This window comes from Myodes glareolus, chromosome 13 (assembly GCF_982192425.1).
Source record: "Myodes glareolus chromosome 13, mMyoGla1.1, whole genome shotgun sequence".
Taxonomy (NCBI): Eukaryota; Metazoa; Chordata; class Mammalia; order Rodentia; family Cricetidae; genus Myodes; species Myodes glareolus.
The window spans coordinates 5945702-5958723 of NC_142038.1; positions in this window are offsets into that span (position 1 = coordinate 5945702).

Below are 13022 nucleotides of genomic sequence, written 5' to 3' on the forward strand. Positions count from 1 at the left end.
TCGGGAAAGGAAAGCTGGTAACCAATGGTGACTTAGGCTGAAATTCTGTCACAAATACAGATCTCCCTCACCCTTAGATTCAAACAATGATCCTGAAAGCTTTGATGCCACCTAATCAGTTCCTTCTCTCCAACTCCTCCTAGATTACACACACACACACGCACACGCACACGCACACACACATGCACACACAAACCTCCCTTTCCAAATTTTATGTCCCTTTTTTCTTTTCTTTCTTCCTTTTTAAATTTATAATCCCCTTAGCTCAGTTAGAGTTGCAACAGATCTGAGTGAGTCTGGGGCTGTCCACTGGTGGACAGACATCTACCAGAGACTATGTCTCTGGAGGAACTTGCTCCCCTCTTGTTGTGTAACATGAAGGACCTGCCTGCTTGTGTTTTCTGTCCCCGCTTGGTACCCCACAGCTGGCAGGCCCCAGGGAAAATCAACCACACAGAGATTTCTGTAAGTTATAAAGCTGATGGGCCCATTAGGTCAGGCTACTTATTAGCTAACTCTCACATCTTGATTAATCCATTTTTCTGATCTATTTTAGCCATGTGGCTCAGTACCTTTTTCAGCTGGCAGATCACATCCTGCTGCTTCGGTGATCTGGGCAGGAGTGGGAGGAATCAGCTTCCTCCTTCCCAGAATACTCCTGCTCTCCTTGCATCATTTCCACTTTCTGTCTGGTTTTCCCACCTACACCTCCTGCCTGGTCAATCAGCGTTTATTTAAATCATGATTGACAAGATACAGACAATTCTCCCACACCATTTTTGGAGCATTGACCGGCTTGATCCTTGCTACAGCTGCAGTGAGTGCCTTAGGGCAGAGGCTGTGCTGTGTGAGAAGACACTGTTCCTCAGTAGTTCTCTCCACCCTCTAACTCTTGAAATCTTTCTACTTCTCCATCTTCACATTCCGTGAGCCTGGGATGCTCAGCCATACATGGACATCAGTGACATACTTCTCCCACCCCATTCCCCAATTTTTTTTTTTTTACTGAATCCAAGGTCTTTTGAAGATGCAGACCCTTAGTGTATTTTTAAGATATTTGTGATGATATGTGTTTGTATTCTAACAAATAAAGCTTGCCTGAAGATCAGAGGGCAGAACTAGCCACTAGTTAACCATAGAGGTCTGGAGGTCTGTACAGACCGACAGGAAGCAATAGGACTGGGCAGGGGGAAGAGAGGAATATAAAGCAGTAGGAGACAGGTGCACAGCTTCTTTTTGGCTGGAGGTTTTGAAAAGTTAAAAACTCTAATAGCTGGCTGTTCTGCTTTTTTAATCTTTCAGCTTTCACCCTTTAATATCTGACTCTGTGCTTTCATTATTAAGATCAATTAGAATCCATGCTACATCTGGCACCCAAATTTGGGGGCACAAATTCATGAAAATGTCATTTGCCTGTGACTTTGCAGCCACCAGCACAAGCTAGCACTATACGCTGGCTCCCTCACTAGCTAGGTTCTCCTCTCTTTATTACATAAGCCTCTTAGCAAGATTTAACTTTTTCTGTTGCAGCCTCTCTGCAGCAAACTCCATAGGAGTCAGTCACTCTGTCACGTTCCCCTATGCAGATGGCTGGCTCTTTGGCTTCTTTTCTCCTGGTGGGTTGTGGGCTTTCCCTGGACCCCCTTCTTGGGCTACTGCTAAACTATGTAGCTGCCTTGAAACCTGCTATGGCTTCTACTGTTCTATGCAGCAACCATCAGCTTCACATTTTACTGTCATCATCATCATCATCATCAGATTTGGTGAGACAATTGGGAATTTCTTAAAAGGAGGGATGAGTTAAAAGAGAGTTTTTCTCACATTAAAAAGCTGGAAACACTATTACAATGGAAAGAGTTACGTATCAGTATTATCTGTATTATCATTTTGATAATTTTTATTGTTGGTTTGATAATTCTTGATTTATCTTTTAAAAGGTTGGTTGATATGCATGCCAAGATACAGGCCTTAGAAAAACTTATTAATATAGATCATAGAGATATTCAGATCCAGACCAAAAAATTTAAAGAAGAACCAATTTCAAGTGTTGTATTATAAGGTTAGAGAGGAACAGTCTAAGGATTTCAAACAACCAACTTTAATCTATCCAGTAACCTTACAGGAACAACTGCCAAATTATAGATATCCCAAAGACTGTGAAAGAGCAGAACGGACTCCTGTGGAAATGTTGGATAAGGAGAAACAAGGAAGCAATAGTTTCATATAGCATACATTCACCTTTTTATTTTTAAAGATGTGACAACTTCAGAATGGAAACCAGGATATATGTTATAATGGAGAAGGGGTTTTGATTTTGTTTCCAGAGGAGAAGAAAAGCTATGGATACCATCAAAATTGATAAAGGTTCAATTCAAACAAGAGAGATCTCTTGATTAGAAGAGATAATAGTTCATTGAACAGTGTGAACATTCAATCTAAACTACCTTATACAACTAAGAAATGCTTCTCATTTGATCAGATATAACTTGCCAAAACTTGGGGACCTCTCCAAATTTAGAGTTAGGACAGGGTTTTCTTTTAATCTTTTCAGGAGAATAAAGATATAAAGCTAAGGAATCTGAAGACCACTGGACAAATGAAACATCTGAAGAAACAGAACAAAACATCCAGAAAAAAATGTCCCAAGAAAAAGAGTAAATTGACTTATTGGTATATTGCATCTTCTACAGGATAAAATTTCATGAATCTTCTCAAACGTTTGTTTCTGCCCTTCTCTACAGACATATAATGCAAATGGTCTTTTTGTAGTTCCAGTCCAGTTAAAGATTAAAGCTGGCTTTGATGTTGGAGAGTGGCTCTCTCCTTCTCTAAACCCAAACATACTTATTAAAGTAAAATCCAAAATCTGTCTTATGTCAGAAGAGCCACCTGATATGGGACAGAAGAAAAATCAAAATTAAGGGACTCTTTTATTGCCATTAATCTCATAATCACTAGGTTTTATTTTGACTCTTTAACAGCTTTTTGATGTGTAAATATTATCTCAAAATTTATCAAACTAATATATATTTGGAATATATATTAAATTTTTGTCATGATATTAATGGTCAAATAAAGTACTAAATAATTCTAGAAAAAGGCTTCATTTAGCTTCCTGTACATGATTTCAGATTCAAATATCTATCAGGTAACTAGGAATTAAGTTTTTGTACTCTGGATGTACATAACAAATATTGATCCTTTAACCTCTTTGAGATCTGCCTCATATGACATTTAAAATGTTTAAGTTTTCTGAAGTGAACTAAGATCATGCCTAACAGTGACCTTTGAAGTCTCCAAAAGGTGGATAGGGCCCCACAATGATTTCACCAGGATTGTGATAACACTGCTTAACTAAAAAACAACACCTAAAAATTGACTCTGTACTACAAACTGCTTGGGACAGTTTCAGGGTTGCTAACTGAGGTAATTCTGCCTCTCAGACTACTGTAGCCAAGATTTAAGCAAGCCTTGAACTTCCCTATTACACAGAAACTGAACAGCAAATGATACAGATACCTCTCCCACGACTCAACAGTTAACCCAAATTTTTCTTTTCAGGATCCCTAAAGATGGCATCATCCCCAGAGAGCAGGAAGTAATTTTAAGAATAAGATATCCACCTTCCCGAGAGGTGGGGTAGGTTGGTTTTGATTTTTTACTCGGTTATGGATATTTGTCATTGTTCAGTGGGGTTGGTTACAAGTTGTTATTGATAATGTTCAGGATAAAAGCTCAACAAAGGAGTTTAGATGCAGGGTTATAAAAAAAGAGAGATATAGATATGATAGGATATAAAGGTAGATTATTGAGTCTACTCTGAATAGAAAATGTGGGTATATACAAATATGATAAAAAGGCAGATTATTGAATCTACTTTTAAACCAAAAAAAGTAACTACTAGTTTTAAATATTTTACATTGATATGAAGTTTTGTGTATTGTTACAAACATTCCATTCTTGTTCAAGGATTGTACATATGCATCTTATTTAACAATGTAATGCAATTATAGTCCTTGAAACTTATTATTACCAACTATTTAGGATAATAAGGAAATGCAGGTTACTAATTAGTCAACTATTACAATCAAGCTTGTACTCATGTCGGGTATGTTTTCAAGGTCAAACAAAGATATATTTTAGATAGAGAGGTTGTCTTCAAAGACTTCAGAGATCTTCAGAATATGGCATTTAAGATGTTTTAATAACATAGGTTCTTTTTTTAAAATGACTATGAGACATGTCTGTTCCTGGCAGCACCAATCTACTTCAGAGAAGATGATGGACATCGAAGAAACTGTGCATGGAGTTTACTTTCTTTGTGGTGAAAGTACGTCACTGGGCAAGAAAGTGCTCTTGCCTTGACTACTGACAGGATGCCTAATTGGACAAGCAGGACACAAAAGGAAGTGACTTCTGCACTTTGCCAAGACAGTCCTGCAGAATATCCTGCTTCACGGAGACGTCTGCAAGCCAAAGATGCATGCCCAACGTTGGAGAGGAACTCTGGGTGACTGTCCAGGCAGCCAACTGTTTCTGTCATTTTTTGGAAGTCACTTTTTGACTTCCTGCTTACTCAGTTAATATTATTTTCTTCTTGGGTCTCTGAGGGAGTTGAAGGCTAGATAGTTATAGTTTTCCTTGTTACCAGATTCAGAAAAGAAATTCACTAAAGAGATGTAAAGTGTTTGAGGTTGAGAGACATAAAAAGATAGTTTGGGTTGGTAATGCAAGTTAGAATAGAAAATGAACTATGTACAACCTTTTGAATTCATCAAAATAGAAAGATAACAGAGTATTTTCTCCAAATTTGTCAATCGTTAATGGACTAGACATTACTGATTATATTTTGTCTTTTTTTATTATATATAGTTATTGTACTTATTGTACATATTTTTTCTTATATTATAACCTTCTTTTTTATTTTAGAAGAAAAGGGGGAAATGTGGTGATACCTTGTTTATTCTCTAACAAATATAGTTTGCCTCAAGATCAGAAGGTGGAGCTGGCCACTAGTTAACCATAGATCTGGAGGTCTGTACAGGCAGACAGGAAGTAATATGGCTGGGCAGAGAGAGGAATATAAGGCGGGAGAAGACAGGAACTTGCTCTTCTTCTCTGAAGTTTCAGCTTTCTCTCCCTTATATCAGACTCTGGGTTTTTATTATTAAGACCAATTAGAACTCATACTACAGGCAAATGGAAAGGCATCCAGGCACCTTAGCGTGCATTAGTGTACGTGTGTGTGTGTGTGTGTGTGTGTGTGTGTGTATGTACATGTGCATCTGTGTATGCATATCTAGCAAGAATGCAAGAACAACCCAATTGCACTTCAAAGACCTGTGACCAGCTGGCTGCCAAGGTGCAGCTTACTTTGGTTCCCTCACATCTCAGCCCCTGTTCATCTAGTTTCGTTCCCTCCTGTCTAGTCTCCTCCCCACATCTTTGCTTTCTCTTCCTCTTTCTCTCTCACCTCTCACATTCTTCCCCTCACACCAAGAAGCACCAGTGCATGTCTGAGCCTCAATGATGCTTATCTCCTATTAATCACAGCGGATTTTTTTCAGCCCTAGCAAGCCAGCATCAATTGTCCCAGAAAAGCAAACGTTTCACTTCAGTGGTGCCAGGCTATTGTTAATCACAGCTCATTTTTCACCTGGAATTGATTCTTAATTCAAAAGAGCACACGAAAACCCTGACAAGAGTCTTTGCTTCCCTTGGAAACTTCAAAAGCCAGGCCTCCCTCATCCGCAATTCTCTCAGCATTAGCTTCCAAATTTCCACAACAGCTCATTAAGCCCTGACCTCCCAAATACTCCACCTTCCTCCAACAAAACAATGCAAGTCATAAAAGTCACCTGGTTAAATCCATGACAACACCCGTTCTCTGCTACCAGCTTCTGTTGCTGTGATGAAACACTACCCAAAAACAACCTAGGGAGGACAGGGTTGATGTAGCCTACACTTACACAAAGGTGATCACTGAACAAAGTCAGAACAGGAACCTGCAGATAGGAAGGAACTGGAGCAGAGACCATGGAGCAAGGCTGTGTTTTGGTTTGCCCAGCCTGCTTGTGCTTAGTTTTCTTATACAGCTCAGGACCACAGGACCAAGAGGGATGCCACCCACAGGGGTTGACTCCCATCACTTTAATCATCAATCAAGACGATGGTCTACACACAAGCCCCCAGGCCAAGCAGATGGAGGTAATTCTCCATCTGAGGTTCCCTTTCTACAAGTATTGTCAAGTTGACAACCAAGATCAACCATCACAGATGGAATTTGTGTGAAACAGAGGGCCACTATTTTGGTTGGGAAAAAGTACTGCTGAAGATAAATAAAATAAAACAAAATAAAATAGAAAGCCAAAGCAATAAACTGGACAATGAAACTTACTAAAAGATCTTTTAAAAAAAATAACATAAATTCTTTTTGTTTAGACACTTTTAAATGACTGCCAAAGCCAGGTGGTGGAAATAGGAAGATGTTCACCTCTCCTTAGAGTCCACATCCCATCAAAAGGCCAAACAGCTCTCAAAGAAGGTCCTGATCTGTAAACCAATGGCAGTCCTTGGGTTTGAGTGTCTGCCTTTGACTGTGCTCAGCTTCCATACCTATGACTTGTGCAGCTCCTGAGACGCCAAAAGGCCCTGTCTCTTGCAGGGTCTACCTCCTTGAGAGTCTTGCCTCCATCAGTGGGGAGAACATCCTAGCTTTTGACCATCATGGCCCAGGCTGCTGAGGCTGACCATACAGAATACGAGGGTCTGTATACAGATGCTGTGGTCAGTGACATGAAGCCCACACTGGCAGTAGAATGAGAGTTTCCTTGTATACAGCCAGCACCTGAACAGTAGACTCCAGGGACAGAGGCTGAGGACACAGGCCCAGCCTGCCCAGCAGCTGTCTGTGTCATGCCTGACCACCAACGTTTGGCACAGCGGTAGAGTGTGAATTCTAATTGGAGTTAATAGTAAAAACCCAGAATCGGATATCAGGATAAATGCTAAAAGATAAGTAAAATAAAGGAGCCAGTCTCTAGAGAGACTTTTTACCTCTACCAAATTCTCATACTGAAGTGGACAAGATCCTGTCTCCATGAATCCTCAGACTCAATGGGCTGAATGCAATGAGCTCCTGTCTCCTCCCACATTATAGCCTTATAATCTTTTCTCCACCCAGCCATATTCCTTCTTATCTCTACCTCCAAAGTACTGAGATTACAGGTGTGAGCTGCCATCTCCTGGCTCTGTTTCTCTTTTAGACTGGATCAATCTGGTGTATCCCAGGGTGGCCTTGAACTCACAGAGATCTGTCTGCCTCTGTCTCCCCAGCGGTGGGATTAAAGGTGTGTGCCACCACTGCCTGCCCTCTACGGCTAATTAGTGGCTTAGGTCTGCACCCTGATCTTCAGGCAAGCTTTATTTGTTAGAACACAAACACAATATGACCACACAGCAGAGCCTCGCAGAAAAGGTGAGAGACCCACACCAGGAATTCTATGAGACCTTAGGAGGTGGAGGAAGGAAGCCAGCAGCATAAAACTGAGAAAGGGATGCATAAACCTTTTCCTGCCTCACCCAGGCTTGCTAACCTTGAGTTTAAATGACAAATGGCTATTGATCTGTGGAATGCAATCTAATTTCAAAAGAAAAGCTCCCTCAATGCTGTAACCACATGTGGATGGCAACAATCACCCACCTTCCTGAGACCTAACTGGTGTTTATGATAGCCTTGGTCTCACAGACAGTCGCAGAGAGGCAGATGAGCCTTGGGCGTTGTGTTCCAGGTATGTCCCCCAGTAGCAGGTCCCCCAGAGGTCCTCAGGAATCTCCAGCCGCCTTTCCTCTTAGGCCTTTTCAGAAGTGTCTATGGGAATACAGCATCAGCCTCAGCCACTGGACCTGGGTTGACCTGTGGTCTCAAACCAGTGGGTACTAACCATGCTGATTATGATGACTTGGCACTGCTGCAGCAGTGGCTATGCCCTAGCTGAGCCTGGTAGCCACTCTATAGCCCAGACACAGAACTGTGCTGAAGTCTGTGTTAGATAAAGAGGGATGAACTTGTGTGATGTGACGATAACACCCAACAGTGGTCCCTGAGCAGGCTCCCCTCGCATCCAACCTAGTCACTGATGTAGGGTCCCCTTCAGCCTTCACCAACTTTCAAGGATGCTATCTGGGTACCACAAACAACCCAGATGGTTTTTCAGCCATATCCAAAATGACATACAGGGGAGACTGTGCCCTGACAGTGATCCCTAGGGTCTGGCTCCTTCCCCATTTCTACAGGTTGAACTTCAAGGAAAGTCGGATCAAATGTACTCAGAGGCCAGGGAAGAACATGCTGACCTCTTGAGGTCCTTTCCTGGCTGTGTTTATGAGAGACTGTTCAGAGTTTATTCCTTCCATATTTGCTAAAGATTTTAGACAGTTGCCTCTTGAGAGACTATTGAGTTAGTACCAGTCAAGCTGACTGCACTTCATTCCTGAAGAGGCTCCGCTTCCAAAGACCTTTTCAGCCCTGAAAGCTGGATACTTAGATGTGGCAGGGCCCTCTTTCTCCCTCCCTCCCTCCCTCCCTCCCTCCCTCCCTCCCTTTCTCCTTCCCTCCCTCTCTCCCTCCCTCTCTTTTTCCTTTCCACGATATTTTTAGGGCTTTTATTATGAATTTCCATATATATATCCAACGTGCTTTGAACATATTCATCCCTCCTCTACTCTGTTGACTCCCATTTCCGTGTCTTATTTCACGTCTCCTCTGGATTCACGTGTGAAAAGAAAAGGCAAAACGAAGCTTTCACATCCTGTTCTATACATGTTCACATCAATGACAAACTTCATTCTTCTTCAGAGCTGAACACAACTCCCTCTGTATATAATCTACATTTCTTTCTTCCTCTCATCCACTGACGGGCACTGAGGGGTGTGCCAGTGCCTGTGGCCTGCTAGAAACGGTGCGGCTGGACCATATGGTGGTTCTATTTTTAGCTTTTGGAGGAACAACTCCACTTGCGATGCCTGCATCAGTCTACACTCTTGCCACGAGTGGGTAAATGCTCCCCTTTCCCACATCCTTGCCAGCCCCTGTTGTCAATTGTTTTCACTCTTAATTTTTGGATTTCCAGTGGCGTTTTATTGCAATAAATTAACTGAAATCAAGACTTTACCGTCTTTTTTGAAACTCATAAACTCAAGAAGAATTCTTATGTACACACAACATAACACATCCCAGCAGAAACAGAGCCACGCTGGAGCAACTGCCAATTAAACAGAAGGTCAATTTCCCTTTCCAAAAAAAAATGTTTCCAAAATTCTAAGTGCCCATAGTTGGCAGTGGAGTTGATCCCTGTGGCTAGAGATGACAGCCATTCTGATGGGGTGAGTGGGAATCTCCAGGAAGTTTGATTGGTGTTTCCCTGAAGAGCAGGCTCCCTCTGGATATAAGACAGGAAACACCAACCAGATCCAGGATCCAGGTCAGGGCCCAAGCGTGTGTGTGTGTGTGTGTGTGTGTGTGTGTGTGTGTGTGTCCCTCTGTGTCTGCTGCAGGGGGTGAGCTTTGACCTTGCTGGAGGCGACCCTCTGCTCTAGGGGGCCATCTCAGCTGAAGTTTTTATGTCCTATCTATATTCCAAACAAGAAAACGATTTAACTGCTAAAAGAGGAGAAGAAAGGAAACGTGAAAGGAAGGACGTGTGTCTTCTCAGAGATGGCTGAAGGAAAGGTCCACGCGTGTTGAAAGCACAGGGTTGTGTGGCAAGGCAAGCCTGCCCCGGGTCCTCATGTGTGTGAGAGATGTCAGTGGATAGGCAAACCCACTGTTTCCAGAGACCAGGTGGGACACTCTGTGGCAAATTCCTATTGGTAAAAAGTCACGGTCTGCCCTCTTCCGTCCTGCATGTAATGTACACACGTTGTTCTTCGGAAACTACAAACTCATTGCAGTAACAGTGTGCCATAGCTCTCTGAAACTTCTGCTGAAAGGCCAGGTCATGGCTGTTTCAAAATGGGCTCTGCTAATCCAGGAAAGCCCTCTACTGTCCTTCCGGTCGGCTCACAGTTATCTTTCAGGGAAGCATTTGAAGATGAAGCATCCATCCATCCTGCAAGTCACCTTCCCCCCAGCAGCTTTCTAATGGGAGACCAATAAGGGAGAAAGAGGCGAGGAAGGTGCGCTTAGTGCCTATGGAAGAAAAAAAGAGTCTGTTTTTCCCTGTGCTTGCAACAACTCAAGTCAGCTCAACAAACTAAATCCGGCCTATCTCCATGTTCTCATTCTCCATGCTATCTACAGGATCAGCGATATGAATGCTGCCCATTTTCATACGTATGACCACTAACGTACTTTTAACTGAACAACAAAGGTAATCAAATCCTACACCAGCATGTGTTGATTCTATCTTCAAACTGACAGCGCGAGCCCACATCTTTCTCATCTCCACAGTTCTGTCTTTGCCTATCTGAAGTAGAGTCCTCTTGCGGAACAAAACCAACAGAATGAATCTATATCCCCAAAGAGATTTATTATGTCGGTTTAAATGATATGCATTCCAGCTCCATCCTGGGCGGTCATCTCGTTGTCTGGGGCGTCCCTGTCTGCTTTCTGTCAGTCTGAAAAGCTATACCCTGATTTGAAGACCTCCAGCCCAGGTGCCAGCTGAACATTCAGCTTTCGGTTCGTCGGTAGCTCGGTCCAGCCTCTCTCCTTGCACAGACCCAACCCTAGTCTCAGTTGCACCGCCTGACAGGGTCTTCCCACACCAGCATGTGTCTTCCCTGACTAAATGAGTTTTCTCTGAGAATTTCACAAGTTACAGAAAGATGAAAATTCATAATTAAAAACTGTCTGAGTTATAGGATCCTAAGATTTTAGGCAGAAAAAAAAAATCCCTATGAAATGTAAATGAGAAAGAGAAAACCCTGGTTGGGAAATTGTCAGCTTCTCTTCAGTCCTGTTTAACTCTGGTCAATCTTCAAATTAACTGACGTGATTTCCAAGCCTTCATTTGGGTCAAATCTTCAAAACCACATGTGAAAATCCACCTTTTTAGGAGACACAGTTTAACCATCTGTGGCTTCATCATTCTTAGAAATGGTGCAGGTGACTACTCCTTCACTGAGGCTACCCACTCAGAGGGGTGAGTACGCACCGCCCGGCCAGAGGGGAGTGCACGGCACCTCCAGCTCCTGCTGCAGGGGCTTCTTGGCTCCCACAACTCTCCCCTCCCCCTCGAGTTCGCCCTATTGGCTGTGGGGTTCTTGAACCTCTAAGAGTCCTGTCCCTGTCCTGAGGACAACCTTTCAGACCGAACCTTCTTCTGGCGTCGGATGGAGATAGAGACAGAGACCCACATTGGAGCACTGGACTGAGCTCCCAAAGTCCAAATGAGGAGCAGAAGGAGGGAGAACATGAGCAAAGAAGTCAGGACCAGGAGGGGTGCGTCCACCCACTGAGATGGTGGGACTGATGTAATGGGAGCTCACCAAGGCCAGCTGTACTGGGAGTGATGGGGCATGTGATCAAACTGGACACTCTGAATGTGGCTGTCAATGAGCGCTGACTGAGAAGCCAAGGACAATGGCACTGGGTTTTGAATCTACTGCATTGACGGACTTTGTGGGAGCCTGGTTTGTTTAGATGCTCACCTTTATAGACCTGGATGGAGGGGGGAGGACCCTGAACTTCCCACGGGGCAGGGAACCCTGACTGCTCTTAGGACTAGAGAGGGAGGGGAAGGTAGGGAGGGGAAGGAAAAAGAGAGGCAGGGAGGAGGTGGAAATTTTTAATAAATAAATAAATAAATTTTTTAAAAAAGAAATGTTGCAGGTGAAGGAATCCAAAGGAATCCAGGTGGGGATATCTTGCCCCATCTAGAACTAACCCATGATTTAGGGCATCTTCTCTGCCCACAGCCGCAGCTTCCCGTAGGCAGGATCATTACTGTACAAGCAACAGCACCTGAAAAACTGAATTGGGGCACCGTAGACCACACCCTCACCCCCTGCTTTAAAATCAGGAAGGGTGAATCAGCATCAGACAGAGGAACTGACACATGAAATACTGTGAGCAAAACCCCCAACCACGCACAACAGACGCCTCTGTTCCTTTAAAGCCTTCTCCAACCCATTTCCCAAATATGAGCAGCACCGGGCTGTCACTAATGTTAGAGAGGTATTTTGTACAATGCTGGAGACACTAGTTAGGGGTCCATGTTCCCTAAACAAATGCTCACTCAGGCTCCTGTAAGCAACACTAGTTAATCTTACAGGGCCTCTCTCTCTCTCTCTCTCTCTCTCTCTCTCTCTCTCTCTCTCTCTCACACACACACACACACACACACACACACACACACACACGATGTGAAATAAGGCTGTCTGAGAAAAGGAAAAGGATTTGTAGGAGCGGGAGGACAGCAGAGGGTAATAGGGTTAGAATGTGTTATGTTCATGTGTGCAGATGTCATAATGAAGCCAATCATTATGTATAATTAATAGATGCCAATAAAAACAGCTTTTAAAAACTCTTTAAGTTGAAAGTCCAAGCTAAAGCATAGTTGAAAACAATAATGGGCAAATACCCAATTAATTATAGGTAGAAAAGTGACCACTACAGCATTCTGTTTTATGTTCTGTTATATGGGCATGGGTGTGTAGGCATGGGTGTGTCCCTCCCTCCCTTCCTCTCTTCTCTCTCTCTCTCTCTCTTTCTCTGCTGTGTGTGTGTATGAGAGAGGCAGACACACACACACACACACACAGAGAGAGAGAGAGAGAGAGAGAGAGAGAGAGAGAGGAGAGAGAGAGAGAGAGAGAGAGAGAGAGAGAGAGAGAGAGAGAGAGAATAGAAATGAGAAGAGCCTAGGAAGATTTCACAGGAGGGAAAAAGAACCGCTAGCTGTGGACCAAAGATGGATACATTAGTGAGAAAAAAAAATCCACTATATATGCACAATAAAGGAGTACTAAAGATCAGATGCTACAGAAAAAAAAACTATAAACGAAGCTATAAACGCAAA